Source organism: Triticum aestivum, chromosome 7A, assembly GCF_018294505.1.
Source record: "Triticum aestivum cultivar Chinese Spring chromosome 7A, IWGSC CS RefSeq v2.1, whole genome shotgun sequence".
NCBI lineage: Eukaryota > Viridiplantae > Streptophyta > Magnoliopsida > Poales > Poaceae > Triticum > Triticum aestivum.
Window position 1 is genome coordinate 585,526,920 of NC_057812.1, and position 17,553 is coordinate 585,544,472.

A 17,553-nucleotide genomic window follows, 5' to 3' on the forward strand; every position below is an offset into this window, starting at 1 on the left:
AGGTTAAGCCGGAATATTAAGTTCTTTGAATATGGTACAAAACAATTTAAGGTACCAGCTCATTTATGATCAAAAAGAACCAGCCCTTGGGGACTACAGGTGAAGTTTTGTTCTGTTTTATTGAATTCAAGAAAATCAAAGGTAAAGGTCTTGGCCTATATGCTAAAGTCTACAGATCATTCCGGTTGTTTCATAATCTGAAGACTTGGGGGCTGAAGGAATATAGATAAGCCGGAAGAACATACCTCATATTTCAGCTGCAACTGTTTGACCACTTCAATCTCAGAGTCGCGCTGGAGTGCACGTGACTGAGATAGCCGGATAAGATATCGTTGGCATTTAGATGGTCGTAATTGGCAACGTCAAAGCGCACTTTCTGCCTCTCCAATGCCTCTTGTTTCACAGTACACCGAGCCAGCACAGTTGGATTCCCTGGTTCAATAAAGCGACTCCCGGTGATCTGAATGTCTTGTGCAGACGGTGATGGCGGGTTGGCTGAGCTTGATGGTCCAGTAGCAGAAGGGTTCACAGTGGTCTCATCAAACGATGGCTTAGGAGGATTTGCTTCTGCATCAATAGGTGGGTCTTCTGGAGCATCGGTTAATGGAGAAGATGGCCTGGCTAGGTCAGATGCAAGCACCGGCGGGTCTTCTGCCGGTTTTGCTACCTTTGCCTTCTTGTATTTAGCTTGGCCACTAAGAAAAATGTTGCAGGATTGTCAATATAAAGATACAATTGGAACAACCCGGAAAACATGAGGATTTTTCATTACCCAGGGGCAGTCTTGAAGGCTGGAAATTGCGTCTGCGATGAGTCGCCAGAAGAGCGAGACACCTCCTGAAAAGATAAAATAGAGTTAAAGTAATACAAGGGGAAGGATCCATTAAACAGAGTTAAAGATAGAAAGAAGTAAACCTCATTCGGGCGCTTCTGAGGAGTTTGTTGAAGAACGACAGCCGGCTCATCTTCAGTCCGAGCTTGACGGTGGCTTTCATGTTGCTGCTTTTTCAAATGAAAGTTGGGATCCAAGTGAGCTAAAGGGTTAGAAAACCTTACTTTACGGATCACTCGTCAAACTTTTTGTCTTGGCAAGGGCTCGGAGTCATAGGAAATGATAGTTACCTCTGCTTCCACAGCCTGACTGGCCCCAGTGTCATCCTGGTAAGGATCAGTGTCAATAACATTGTTAAAAAATTGGCTAAGGGAATCAAGGGCTACCTCCGAATCAGATGTGTCATCAAGCTTCATCCAATCTTCAGCAGTGTTTTTTTCTTCTTTTTCGACCTCCGGGTCGTTTTCTTGGCGTTTATGGCGGCGGCTTTCGCTTTCTTGGCAGCCTCGTGGTCATACTTAACTTTCCAGAAGTTAGAGTTGGCTTGCAGATAGGTAAAAACAAGATAAAGAGTCAGGCAAGTATTAAAGCAATATGTCTGGGAAAATACAAAGGAGAGAAATAAGTATATCCTTACTTCTGGCACCGGGTTAAGCTGGCAGAAGGGGTTTAACCCGATGACACTGCAATCTTTGTATTTCCCCTTTACCAGAAGAGTTGACATTGAAACAATATCTTCTTCTGTTAATTGAACGGGGCTGTGACGAAGAGAGTCATCTGGGCCTCCACCATACTCATACATCAGCTTTGATCGACGGCTTAAAGGGATGACCCGCCATGAGATCCAGCAGCGAGTCAAATCAACTCCAGTTAACCCGTTCCCTAATAGAGCATTAATCCTTTTGATGGAGGGTATCAGCCTCTTGCGTTCAGCGGCAGTAAGCTTGTCAGGAAGCGTGAACTTGGAGTCAAGACGATCGGGGCGATAACCCGGCAGTGGCTTCTCGTTCGCCGGCGAAATGTCTTGACAGTAGAACCAAGTCTGGTTCCAGTCCTTTGGGTGACTTGGTAAGACTATGAGAGGGAAGACAACACCCTGCCGACGCTGAATTGAGATGCCTCCGAGTTCCAAGCTGAGGCCGTTGGTGCACTCGTTCTGCTGATTCAAATAAAAGTATTCTCTAAACAACTCCACGATCGGCTCTTGCTGAAGATATACCTCACAGAGCACTTGGAAGTTACAGATGTTAGATACGGAATTGGGCCCGATATCTTGAGGGTGGAGCTTGAAAAAGTGGAGGACCTCTCTGAAGAACTTTGAGCCGGGCGGTGAGAAGCCATGGTTCATGTGGTCAGTGAAAACAATTACTTCGCCGTCTCTTGGATTGGGCTGTTCTTCTTCCGAGTCAGGGGCACAGTAAGACATGACGGTTTTCGCTAGCAGAAATCCTATGGTGAAGAACTCTTTCAAACGTTCCTCAGTTACGGTTGAGGGAACCCAGTTACAGATGGTTGGTGCTTTGGACAGCATGAAGTGCAAAGAAGAACTGAAAAGCAACATGCCGGTTTATTTTAATGGTGAGATTGACAGTTAAGATGCAAACAAGTAATGGCAGCTTAGTTAAGGGCTAATGACATATAAGGAAAATTAAGTCGGCATGATAAGCCGCCATGACTACAGATATTTGAAGAAGGCAATTTCAGCTAAGTGTTGAGACAAACAAGTTTCTTAAATTGTTTGGTATTATTCCAGATCAAATGGCTATTCAAAATGGAAAAAATTCTAGACCTAAAAAAGTTCAGCGCAGAAGAGTATGTAAGTTCTAATGCAGCCTTTGAAACAGAGAAAGGGGTCTGTGGATCAAGAAAAGGCACAAGAACACTACCGCACGAGCATATATATATATATATTTTGGATCAAGAAGAGGCCTACAGTGGAAAAACTACAAGGGACTACGATGAACTCAGAAGAACATGAAAGAATCTGGAAACCCTAAGTGCGGATTTGAGAAGTGAAATGAAGAGAACTTACAATCACAGGTCTTCTGCGGAGGTCGTCGCTGTTGTCTGGATCGGTTCAGGTTGATGCATCGGCCAACGTCGATGGAGACAGAGGTGAAGCACGGCGGTGGCGAAGCTCGAGCAGTAGGGGGTGCGCGAGAGGAAGAAGGCGGAGCGATAGAGGAGAATGAGGAAGGCCGAGGCGTGCCTATTTATAAGGAAAGATGTGAACAGACGGGCGCAAAAATCGAGGAGAGCCGAATAATGGTTATCTAGCTACACAGACACCTCGATTCTCGGGAAGCATTAAAGGTAAAAGATCTGTTGGGAGATGACGTCATGGAAGTTCTTTGCGTTTTCAAGAGATGACATCACAGCGGGTTACGAAAACTTCAACGAAGATAAGAAGATGGATTTTTGTCTAAGTATTGAAGATTGACAAAGAATGAAATTCAAAGTCAACCTGGGGCCTAATGTTGGGGATATTACTATCAGTCATGACCCACCCAGGAGGGGCCGGGTCAGCCCCAATGGCGGGTTACGCAAGAAGCCCGGTAAACATTCAAGACGACAGTTTATTAAACCTTATAGAAGGCCCAAGGGCCTGGAGGCGGCTTAAGGCCCGATATTGTAAACCGCTGTATGTAAGGAAAGACTTGTAAAGAAAGGCATGTAAAGGAAGCCACCAAGCCGGACACGATTATGAGCCGGCCGGGACTCTGTAGGCCACCAGGCGTCAACCCATGTATATAAGGGGACGACCCGGTGGCGGCTTAGGGCAAGAAACAACAAAATCGATAACCAAGCCGACGAGTTGAGCCTCTTGGTGATCGAAATCCCAGCAATACCAATCCCAACTATACATAGGCTTTTACCTTCATCGTAAGGGGCCGAACTAGTATAAAACCCTCTCGTGTCCTTTGTCCTGATTAACCCCTTTAAGCTTCCTAGTGTGATGGCCCTACGACAAAGTCCTTGCTCTAGGACATCTCTCGTGACAATTCCACGACACTATGGTTAGAATTTATTCTTAATACTTTTCTCATAGTTGCGGATGCTTGCGGGAGGGTTAATCATAAGTAGGAGGTTTGTTCAAGTAAGAACAACACCTAAGCACCGGTCCACCCACATATCAAATTATCAAAGTACAGAACACAAATCAAACCAACATGGTGAAAGTGACTAGATGAAAATGCCATGTACCCTCAAGAATGCTTTGCTTATCATAAGAAACCGTTTTGGCCTGTCCTTTGCCTCAAAAGGATTGGGATACCTTGCTGCACTTTTGCTACTATTGTCGTTACTTGCCCGTTACAAATTATCTTGCTATCAAACTACTCTGTTACTTACAATTTCAGCACTTGCAGACATTACCTTGCTGAAAACCACTTGTCATTTCCTTCTGCTCCTCATTGGGTTCGACACTCTTACTTATCGAAAAAAGCTAAAATTGATCCCCTATACTTGTGGATCATCAATGCTATTTTCTGGCGCCGTTGCCGGGGAGTGAAGTACCTTTGGTAAGTGGAATTTGGTAAGGAAACATTTATATAGTGTGCTGATATTTAGTGTCACTTGTTACTAAGGAAAACAATCCTTTGAGGGGTTTGTTCGGGGTATCTTCACCTCGACTGGAACCACATTTAGCTACCCCTCAACCTACTGACCTACTAGAAATATTGAATATGAAATTCCTTCGGGTATGATAGAACAACTGCTAACTAATCCTTATGTAAGAGACGAAATCGAACATCCTGATATGCACTTGATATATGTAGAACAAATTTGTGGATTGTTCAAGATTGCAGGTTTACCCGGAGATGAAGTTATGAAGAAGGTTTTCCCTTTATCTTTGAAGGGAAAAGCATTGGCATGGTATAGGCTATGCGATGATATTGGATCCTGGAATTGAAGTTGATTGAAATTGGAGTTCCATCAAAAAAATTATCCTATGCATCTAGTCCATCGTGATCGGAATTATATATATAATTTTTGGCCTTGTGAAGGAGAAAGTATCGCTCTAGCTTGGGGAAGCCGAATTCAATGTTACATTCAAGCTCCAATCATGAGCTCTCAAGAGAAATTATTATCCAGAATTTTTATGCTCGGCTTTCTCATAATGATCAAACCATGCTTGATACTTCTTGTGTTGGATATTTTGTGAAGAAGACTATTGAATTCCGGTGAGATCTTTTGGAAAAAATTAAATGCAACTCTAAAGATTGGGAACTCGACGAAGGTAAAGAGTCAGGTATTAAGCGTAAGTATGATTGTGTTAAATCTTTTATGAATACCGATGCTTTTCAAAAGTTTAGCATTAAATATGGACTTGACTCTAAGATTGTAGCCTCCTTTTGTGAATCATTTGCTACTCATGTTGATCTCCCTAAAGAGAAGTCATTTAAATATCACCCACCTATTAAAGAACTAGTACCAGTTAAATAAGAAACTATAATTTATAATGTAGACCCAGATGTTCCTACTGCTTATATTGAGAAACCACCTTTCTCTGTTAGGATAAAGGAACATGCTAAAGTTTCAACTGTGGTCAAAAAAAGCTATATTAGAACACCTAAACCTGATGAACAAATTAAAGTAGAACCTAGTATTGCTATGGTTAAATATCTCTTGGAAGAAGATGTAGTTGGGCATGTTATTTACTTATGTGAAGAAGCTGCTAGAATTGCCAAACCTGATAAAAAGGATAAACATAGACATGTTGTTGGCATGCCCGTTGTCTTAGTTAAAATAGGAGACCACTGTTATCATGGTTTATGTGACATAGGTGCTAGCATGAGTGCTATTCCTTATTCTTTATATCAAGAAATTATGAATGACATAGCACCCGCAGAGATAGAAGACATAGATGTTACTATCAAACTTGCTAATAGAGAGACTATATCACCAATTGGGACTGTTAGAGATGTTGAAATCTTGTGTGGGAAAATAAGATACCCTACTGATTTTCTTGTTCTTGGTTCCCCCCAAGATGACTTATGTCCCATTATCTTTGGTATACCTTTCTTGAACACCGTTAATGCTAAGATAGACTGTGAGAAACAAACTATCGGTGTTAGTTTTGGTGATGAGTCTCATGAGTTTAAATTTTCCATGTTTAGTAGAAAACTTCATGAAAAAGAATTGCCTAGTAAGGATGAATTAATTGGTCTTGCTTCTATTGTTGTGCCTCCTACTGATCCACTAGAATAATATTTGCTAGACCATGAAAATGATTTATATATGCATGAAAGAAATGAAATAGATAATATTTTCTTTGAACAACGTCCTCTGCTTAAACACAATTTGCCTATTGAAACTCTAGGAGGTCCTCCTCCATGTGAAGGTGATCCTGTGTTTGAATTAAAACAATCGCCAGGCACTTTGAAATATGCTTATCTTGATGAAAAGAAGATATATCCTGCTATTATTAGTGCTAACCTTTCAGGACATGAAGAAGAAAGATTATTGAAAGTTCTAAGGAAGCACCGAGCTGCTATTGGATATACTCTTGATGATTTAAAGGGCATTAGTCCCACTCTATGTCAGCACAAAATTAATATGGAACCTGATGCTAAACCCGTTGTTGATCACCAAGGTCGGTTAAATCCAAAAATGAAGGAAGTGGTAAGAACAGAAATCTTAAAACTTCTGGAAGTAGGTATAATCTATCCTATAGCTGATAGTAGATGGGTAAGTCCTATTCATCGTGTCCCTAAAAAGGGAGGTATTACTGTTGTTCCTAATGATAAGAATGAACTTATTCCACAAAGAATTGTTACAGGTTATAGAATGGTAATTGATTTTAGAAAATTAAACAAAGCAACTAGAAAAGATCATTACCCTCCGCCTTTTATTGATCAAATGCTAGAAAGATTATCTAAGCACACACATTTTTACTTCCTTGATGGATATTCTGGTTTTTCACAAATACCTGTTTCTCAACCTGATCAAGAAAAGACCACTTTTACTTATCCCTTTGGAACTTATGCTTATAGATATATGCCTTTTGGTTAATGCAATTCACCTGCTACCTTTCAAAGATGTATGACTGCTATATTCTCTGACTTTTGTGAAAAGATTGTTGAGGTTTTGATGGATGATTTCTCTGTTTATGGGAAGTCTTTTGATGATTGTTTAAGCAATCTTGACCGAGTTTTGTAGAGATGCGAGCAAACAAATCTTGTCTTGAATTGGGAAAAGTGCCACTTTATGGTTAATGAAGGCATTGTCTTGGGTCATAAAATTTATGAAATAAGTATTGAAGTGGACAAAGCTAAGGTTGATGCAATTGAGAAAATGCCATGTCCTAAAGATATCAAAGGTATTCGTAGTTTCCTAGGTCATGTTGGTTTCTATAGGAGATTTATCAAAGACTTCTCTAAAATTTCTAGGACTCTTACGAGTCTTTTGCAAAAGGATATTCCTTTTGTTTTTTATGATGATTGTTTAGAAGCCTTTGAAACACTCAAGAAAGCCTTAATTTTTGCACCTATTGTTCAACCACCTGATTGGAACTTGCCTTTTGAAATTATGTGTTCTGCTAGTGATTATGCTGTTGGTGTTGTGCTAGGACAAAGAGTTCATAAGCTGAATGTCATTCATTATGCTAGTAAAACTCTAGACAGTTGTGCTCAATGAAATTATTCTACTACGGAAAAAGAGTTCTTAGCAGTGGTGTTTGCTTGTGATAAATTTAGATCTTATATTGTTGATTCAAAAGTAATTGTTCAACCCGATCATGCTGATATTAAATATCTTATGGAAAAGAAAGATGCTAAACCTAGACTTATTCGATGGGTTCTCTTGCTACAAGAATTTGATTTACATATCACTGATAGAAAAGGAACCGAGAACCCCGTAGCTGATAACTTTTCTAGGCTTGAAAATGTGCCTGATGACCCACTACCTATTGATGATAGTTTTCCTAATGAATAGTTAGCTACAATAAATGTTGCTCACAACACTCCTTGGTATGCTGACTATGAATTACATTGTTGCTGAATATTTACCACCTAGTTTTACATATCAACAAAAGAAAAAAAATCTTCTATGATTTAAGACACTACTTTTGGGATGACCCACATCTTTATAAAGAAGGAGTGGATGGTATTATTAGATGTTGTGTACCTGAGCATGAACAGGGACAAATCCTACGGAAATGTCACTCCGAAGCTTATGGAGGGCATCATGCTGGAGATATAACTACTCACAAGGTATTGCAATCTAGATTTGTTGGCCTACTCTCTTCAAGGATGCCCATAAGTTCGTCTTATCTTGTGATGAATGACAAAGAATAGGTAATATTAGTAAGTGTCAAGAAATGTCTATGAATTATTCACTTGCTATTGAACCATTTGATGTTTGGGGATTTGATTACATGGGACCTTTTCATTCCTCTAATGGGTATACACATATTTTGGTTGTTGTTGATTATGTTACTAAATGGGTAGAAGCTATTCCAACCAGTACTGCTGATCACAACACCTCTATTAAAATGCTTAAGGAAGTTATTTTCTCATGGTTTGGAGTCCCTAAATATTTAATGACCGATGGTGGTTCACACTTTATTCATGGTGCTTTCCGTAAAATGCTTGCCAAGTATGATGTTAACCATATAATTGCATCACCTTATCATCCTCAATCTAGTGGTCAAGTTGAACTTAGCAATAGAGAAATAAAATTAATTTTGCAAAAGACTGTCAATAGGTCCCGGAAGAATTGGTCTAAGAAATTAGATGATGCACTTTGGGCTTATAGAACATCATACAAATATCCTATGGGTATGTCTCCTTATAAAATGGTTTACGGAAAAGCTTGTCATTTGCCTCTTGAATTAGAACATAAAGCATATTGGGAAATCAAAGAACTCAATTATGATTTCAAACTTGCCGGTGAAATGAGGTTATTTGATATTAGCTCGTTAGATGAATGGAGAACCCAAGTTTATGAAAATGCCAAGTTGTTTAAAGAAAAAGTCAAAAGGTGGCATGATAAGAGAATCCAAAAGCGTGAGTTTAGAGTAGTAGAATATGTTCTTTTGTACAACTCTCATTTCAGATTCTTTGCAGGAAAACTCCTCTCAAAATGGGAAGGACCCTATGTTATCGAGGAGGTTTATTGTTCTAGAGCCATTAAAATAAATAATGTCGAAGGTACTAACCCAAAGGTTGCTAACGGGCAACGAATAAAACATTATATCTCAGGTACGCCCATTAATGTTGAAAGTAATATTATCCAAACTTTGACACCAGAAGAACACATGAAATAGTCCTTCCAGAACACTCCAGAATCGTGAAAATAGGGAGGTATGTCATACGATAAGTAAATAGACTCTGAAAATCCGCAAAGATTTTTTTGTCAGTTTTAGAATATTTAGAAAATTAGAAAAATAAGAAACTTTCAGGAAGCGTACCCTGGTGGGCACAAGACACCAGGGTGCGCCTGGATTGCCAGGCGCGCCCAGGTGAGCTGGGTACCTTCTGGACTCCGTTTTTCTACAGCTTGCTTGTTTCCAAGATAAAAAATCTTTATATACTCCCCTCCCCGAACCTATTGACCACCGTATCGCAGAGAAATCTTATGTTTTCTTTTCTTGTTGCTTTCCTATCAGATCTGAAAATATGTCGTCCCAAGACTCTGAGGGTGAGAGTTATGCTGCTGATTTCATCACAAACCCCAAGTCCTATGGGGATGTGGAGCACAATGGCTAGACCACAGAGGAAGAGGAGGACTATTATCCTAGGGAGAAGCATGACACGCGATCAAATGAAGACGAACCGCCGCTACCTCAACCTGGGGACATGCATGTGGAATTCAAGAAGTCAAGCCTCCCCAATAAAGCAAAGAGGCTGAAGGTTCAGTTTATACCTTTTCGCCTATGTAAGAGGGTACTGGAGCTTGAGCACGAGGTCGGTGAATTGAAGGAGGAAAATTCCATCCTCAAGCGTAAGCTAAGGAAGAAGCGCAAACCATCTACATCATCTACACAACCACCTCCCTCTTCATTATCAAAAGAGAATTGAGTATCGGGTATGGGCACTCCCCTTTGCTTCAGCCAAGCTTGGGGGAGGTGCACCGGTATCGTATCATCCCCACTATATTTTGCCTTTACTTATTTTAGTTTGATCTTTTGCTTTAGATGAATAAAAGTTTGGTTTGATCCTTTCTTTTCAATAGTTTGCTTAGTGATCTATCCTTGTAATCGTGTGCGAGATATATGATGTCGCTTGAAGCTACAGTATTTTCCCCAAAGATGAAGGGATGATGCAGCACAGCAGCGTAGGTATTTCCCTCAGATATGAAACCAAGGTTATCGAACCAGTAGGAGAACCAAGAAACACAACGTAAATAGCCCCTGCACACAAATAACAAATACTGGCAACCCGATGTGTTAAAGGGGTTGTCAATCCCTTTCGGGTAATGATGCCAGAAATTGGTGCGTTGGCGGGAGAAAGTTGTAAATATTGATAGATAGATCGCAAAATAAAATAAATTGCAGCAAGGTATTTTTGGGTTTTTCGATTAATAGATCCGAAAATAAAAGCAAACAAAAATAGATCGCAAAGACAAATAATATGAGAAAGAGACCCGGGGGCCGTAGGTTTCACTAGTGGCTTCTCTTGAGAAAAATAGCAAATGGTGGGTAAACAAATTACTGTTGGGCAATTGATATAACCTCAAATAATTATGACGATATCCAGGCAATGATCATTACATAGGCATCACGTCCAATATTAGTAGACCGACCCTGCCTGCATCTACTACTATTACTCCACACATCGACCGCTATCCAGCGTGCATCTAGTGTATTAAGTTCATGGAAAAACAAGTAATGCAATAAGAACGATGACATGATGTAGACAAGATCCGTTTATCTATGGCGGTGGATATAGATCCCATCTTTTTATCCTTAGTAGCAACGATACATACATGTCGGTTCCCTTTCTGTCACTGGGATCAAGCACCGTAAGATCGAACCCACTACCGGGCACCTCTTCCCATTGCAAGATAAATAGATCAAGTTGGCCAAACAAAACCCAAATATCGAAGAAGAAATACGAGGCTATAAGAGATCAAAGAAACTCAAATCACTTTCATGGATATAATTTTATTTTGTGAATATGGATATAAAAATATATGACTGATCATAAACTCAAAGTTCATCGGATCCCAACAAACACACTGCAAAAAGAGTTACATCATATGGATCTCCAAGAGACCATTGTATTTAGAATCAATAGAGAGAGATGAAGCCATCTAGCTACTAACTACAGACGCGAAGGTCTACAAAGAACTACTCATGTGTCATCGGAGAGGTACCAATGGAGGTGGTGAACCCCATCCGAGATGATGTCTAGATTGGATCTGGCGGTTCTGGACTTTGCGGCGGCTAGGTGAATATTTTGTCGATGCTTCTAGGGTTCTAGGATTTTTGGGGTATTTGTAGAGCAAAGAGGCGGTCCAGGGGGCACCCGAGGTGGGCACAACCCACCAGGGCGCTCCTGGGCCTCCTGGCGCGCCCTGGTGGGTTGTCCCCTCCTCGGGACTCCCCCTAGGTGCAACGAGGGCCCAACTTCTTCCTTTTGGTCCATAAAAAATCATCTTAAAGTTTCGTGGCATTTGGACTCGTTTGATATTGATTTCCTGCGATGTAAAAAACATGGAAAATAGCACCTGGCACCTGGCACTATGTCAATAGGTTAGTACCTAAAAATGATATAAAATGCCTATAACATGATTATAAAACATCTAAGATTGATAATAAAACAGCATGGAACAATCAAAAATTATAGATACTTGGAGACGTATCAGCATCCCCAAGCTTAACTCCTACTCGTCCTCGAGTAGGTAAGTGATAAAAATAGAATTTTTGATGTGGAGTGATGTTCATCATGTCATATCATATTCTTTTCTTTATAGCATGGACATTTGGACTTTTATGTGATTCAAAGCAACAGTCTAGTTTTGACATAATAATTTAGATACTCAAGCATATCAACAAGCAAACATGTCTTTCAAAATATCAATGCTAAAACAAGTTATCCCTAGCCCATCATGCTCAAACATTGATCCATTTATGGAACACACTCGAATATTAGCTACACCCGATACTTAAGTACGATCATATTGCCTCCTAGTTGGTGCTTTTTATGAGAGAATATGGAGACTCAAATTCAAAAATAAAACTGCATAAGGTAAGAGAAAGGACCTTCATAGAGGGAAGTAGGGATTTGTAGAGGTGCCAGAGTTCAAAGCAAAAAATTAGAGATAAAAACATTTTGAGAGGTGTATCCATCCCACCAATGAAAATGACTTAGAGTTCCCAACACTTTCCATGCTAGATATGCCATAGGCGGTTCCCAAACAGAAAATAAAGTTTATTCCTTTTTCCACCATTCTTTCACTTTCCATGGCTAACCGTATCCACGGGTTCCCTCCATACCAACACTTTCCAAGGAATTTATTATTTGACAGCATAAAGTAAATTCATTTGTTTTTGCATTTCGGGACTGGGCATCCCTAAGACCTTTGCCTTACTCTCGTGCAATGACAAGTGAATAAACACTCATCTTGAGAATAACACATCCAGCATGGAAAATATTAGCCACCCCTCACCGCTCCGCGAGCGAAACAAACACACAAAAGAAAAGTTTATTTTGAAAATTAGAGATGGCACATGCAAATTTGCTTAGAACGGCAAAATAATACCGCTTATAGGTAGATATAGTGGACTCATGTGGCAAAACTGGGTTAAAGGATTTTGGATGCACAAGTAGAGGTCATACTTGGTGCAAAATGAAGGCTAGCAAAAAGATTGAGAAGCGACCAACCAAGAAACAAATAATCTCATAAGCAAGCATTAAGCATAATTAACACCGAATAATGCACCACAAGTGGGATATAATTTTCATTGCATGATTATTGACTTTCGTGCGTGCATAGGGAATCACAAACCTTAACACCAATATTCTTACTAAAGCATAATTACTCATCAAGATGACTCACATATCACATCATCATATCTCAAAACTATTACTAAGAATCAAGTTTATTTTCTCCAATGATCTTCATCACATTTTTTTTACTTTATCCTCCTTGGATATCTATCACTTTGGGACTAGTTTTCATGTGTTGATTTTCATAAGCACAACCAAATATAAGTGAAGATCATGAGCATAACAAATTTTCTTTCTATCAAAATAATTTAAGTAAAGCAAGAGAGAATTTCTTCAAAAAATAACAAAGCACACCGTGCTCAAAAAGATATAAGTGAAGCACTAGAGCAAGTCCTAGCTCATTAAAGATTTAAGTGAAGCATAGAGAGCAATTCTAACAAGTCATGATATAATTTTGGCTCTCTCAAATAGGTGTGTCCAGCAAGGATTGATGACCTGAAACACAAAACAAAACCAGCAAAGACACATATCATACAAGACGCTCCAAGAAAAACACATATCATGTGACGAATAAAAATATAGCCTCGAGTGAAATACTGATATTTGTTGGAAGAAAGCAGGGATGCCACTCGGGGGCATCCCCAAGCTTAGTTGGTTGCTCATTCTTGGATAATAGCTTGGTATGACAGGGCATCCCCAAGCTTAGGCTCTTGCATCCTTCCTTCATCCATCGTAAGATAACCCAAAACTTGAAAACTTCAATCACACAAAACTCAACAAAGCCTTCGTGAGATCCGTAAGTATATGAATAATAAATCACTACTTAAGTGTTGTATCAAACCAATTCATATTTTGTTTTTGTATTATATCTACTATATTCCAACTTTTATATGGAAAAAAACTCATCAAAGAAAACCATAGAGCCATCAAAATAAGCACACAACACAAAGTAAACAGAATCTGTCAATACAGAACAGTCTGTAGCAATCTGGCTATTTAGAATACTTCTGTAAACCCAAAAACTCTGAAAAATTAGGAAGACCTGATAAATTTGTATATTGATCTACTGCAATTGAATGGGTATTTTATCGCTCTCTCGTAAAAAATGATAATTGTTTTCATGAGCGCAAAACTTTCTATTTTTTCAGCAAGATCAAACAACTATTGCCCAAGAAGATCCTAAAGGCTTTACTTGGCACAAACACTAATTAAAACATAAAAAACACAATCATAATAGTAGCATAATTGTTCTAACACTCAAAAACAGGAAGCAAGAAGCAAAAATAAATTTTATTCATTGGGTTGCCTCCTAACAAGCGCTATAGTTTTACGCCCTTAGCTAGGCATAAAGCAAGGATCTAGGTTTTGTCATCTTTGGTTCGAGATCCATAAGATGCCCTCATGATTGCTTCATATGGTGTCCCAATTCTTGTTCTAGGAAAGTGTTCCATACCCTTCCTCAAAGGAAATTGGAACTTAATATTGCCTTCTTTCAAATCAATCACGGCACCTATAGTGCGTAAAAACGGTCTACCAAGAATAATTGGACAAGACGGATTGCAATCAAAATCAGGAACAATAAAATCTATGGGAACATAATTCCATTTTCAAGAATTAGAACATCATTAATTCTTCCCATAGGCTTTTTAATAGTAGAATCCGCCAAGTGCAAATTGAAGGAACATTCTTCAAGATTGGTAAGACCAAGCACATCACATAAAGATTTCGGAATTGCAGAAACACTAGCACCCAAGTCACACAAAGCAAAATACTCATAATTTTTAATCTTGACTTTGATAGTAGGTTCCCACTCATCATGCAATTTTCTAGGAATTGATACTTCTAATTCCATTTTTTCTTAAAGAGCTTTCATCATAGCATCAACAATATGTTTAGTAAAAGCTTTGTTTTGTTCATAGGCATGGGGTGAGTTTAGCATGGATTGCAACAAAGAAATACAATCAATCAAAGAGCAACTATCATAATTAAAGTCTTTGTAATCCAAAAGAGTGCGCACATCACTAGCTAAAGTTTTGACCTCTCCAAACCCACTTTCATCAATTTTCTCAACAAGATTTTCACCCTCCAAAAAATTGGGACACCTTCTACCTAAAGTTGACTCTTCTCTAGTACCTTTGTCATCAATCTTAACTTTACTAAACAAGGAATAAATAGAAGAAACACCAATAATTTTAATATCTTCATCACTTTTGCAAGAATAATCACTAGAAAAAGCTTTCTCTAAAAATTCTCTTTTAGCTCTAAGCATAGCAGTTCTTTTCTTACTTTGATCCATAGAAACATAAAGAGCTTTAATTGATTCATCTACTTTAGGCACAAAAAATTTTATCTTGAGATTTTCCACATCATGAGCAATTCTATCAACATTTCTAGACAAATCATCAATCTTATTCAACTTTTTTTCTATGGAAATGTTGAAAGCCTTTTGGGTGTTGATAAGTTCTTTAATGTTATTCTCCAGATCAGAGGTGTTCCTATTATTATTGTAAGATTGATTTCCATAGGAATTAGCATGATTATTAGAGGAATTACTAGGAAAAGGCCTAGGATTAAAATTACCTCTATAAGCATTGTTATTGAAATTATTACGAGAGATAAAATTCACATCTATGGCATCATTATTTTTCTTAATCAAAGTAGTGTCGGATTTCGGGTTCTGGCAGACCCTTGAGGTTCGAACACTGGGGTGCGCGCGGAGATCTCTCTCCTACCGATCTACGTCCAATCTCCTCACGTGATCTAAGCTGGAAACAACGAACAACACAAGGGACACGAGATTTATACTGGTTAGGGCCACCGTTGTGGTGTAATACCCTACTCCAGTGTGTGGTGTGGTGGATTGCCTCAGGGGCTGATGATGAATAGTACAAGGGAAGAACATCCTCGCGAGAGGTGTTCTTGAGCTGGTGTGATAAACTGCTGGGGTGAGTTCAGTCACCTCTCTCTCTCTCTCTCTGCTAGGGTTCTACCAGATCTCTCCCTGTCTCCCTCTCTCGATGCCCCCCTACTCTGTGGTGGCTAGCTCTATTTATAGAGGCCCTGGGCCTCTCCCCAAATAATGAGCGGGAAGGGCGCCAACAATTAGCCATTTTGAAGGGGAACATCTAGTACAAGTTATCCTGACCAAAGGTGGTCTTCGGCTGCCAAAAGCACTGGTGATGATGCCGTCTTGGGCTCCACGGTGACCTCCGTCCTGACGCTCTGCTGGTCTTGGTCTCGTTGCACCGGAATGGTAACCTTTGCCCAATGCCTTGGCATGTGCTTGCCCCCTTTGCACCAAAGGGGAAACAAGGACACTGCGCAGGCCGGCACCCGCTTGGTCTCGATCGTCATGACTTGCGTCACGAGATCCTCGCGAGGTACCCCTGCCTTGATCTCTCTGTCTTCTCGCGAGCCTGCCTGATGAGGCTGCCTCTGAGGAAACTTCCTATCGTCCGCCCCGCGAGGCTTGGCCCCTCGCGAGGGTCTTGAGCTTCAGCTGATGAAGATGGGTCGCACTGGGCCCCCACTTGAGCCACGCTGCAGGCAGGCAAGTCTGGGGACCCCCGTTCCCAGAACGCCGACAGTAGCCCCCGGGCCCAAGGCACGCCCGGGCTTGGCCTAGCAGGAAAGCGAAGGGGAAAGCGCAAAGCGCCGCGGGCCCCAACAGCCTACGGCCTTGGGCGCCGCGTGGCGATTGATTGAACATGGGCGACTGCGCTTCCCCACGATGCCTCAGCGGCCGCACGACTTGACAAGTCCCTGCATGCAGAGAAACCGATCATCATTACCTGTGATCGTGGTGCTCGGTGGTTGGCCTCCTCCGGCTATAAGTACGGGGCTGCGCGAGCCCCTTTAGCCCATCCCTTCCTGCTGCTCCTTGCCTTCTTCCTGGCTACTTGTTGCTCCCATGGCTCCAAAGAGATTCTCAGCCGCGGAGAAAGGAAAGGACCTCCAGGCAGGGCCTGACTCCCCCCGACCAAGCGCGGCCAGGGCCGCCCTCGCAAGTATTCCACGGTCCCCATAGTGGCCTCCCGCGGCCATGGAGTCGGTTCCCTGCGCGGTGGTGAGCGACCGGTTGCCGATGGGGGGCACGTCGTGGCTGCGCGCCCTGCACCCATGTGCGGGAATTATTTTAGCTCGATGGGGCTTGACACAGTCCTCGCCTCCTGAGGCCATGGCCTCACCGTGCGCTTTGTGCCCTGCAAGGATCACTAGGAGGGGTAACTTTCGGTCTTGGTTGTGGGGGCGATCGGCCCAGGTCCTACGCTCGTGTCATGATGCCCGTGAGGCACGGACTGGGAGGGGTGCTCCCGCAGAGGACTCGGATAGGAAAGCTCCAAACAACCGGGGCAGAAAACACTCGCGAGGGCACCTGCGAACTTCCCTCACGAGACTTGTGCGAGAGAAAACGAGGCAAGCGAGTGAAAAAGATAAAGAGTCGCAAGCCAGGAACGTCAACAACTCCAATAAAACTTCAAACAGGAATAAACAAGCCAACTGCAGAAAGCAAATGGGAAAGCCGCGTCCGGCACCTATTCTAGTCTTCGACATCTTCTCACCAGCGCGGAGCTAAGTGCTGCCATTGGGCGTGGGCGGGAGCCCCCGAGGCCCGAGGGCAGCACTCCGGAGACTCCGGGGCGTGTACAGCCCCACTCATTATTACGTGAGAGTGTCACGGGCGGCAAGCTTCACAGGCATTCGCCTTCTTCACAGGCACCGGGCCTTTCCCAAAACGCAGCAGCTTCACAGGCATTTGCCTTCTTCACAGGCACCAGGCCTTTCCCAAAACGCAGCAGCTTCATAGGCATTCGCCTTCTTTAC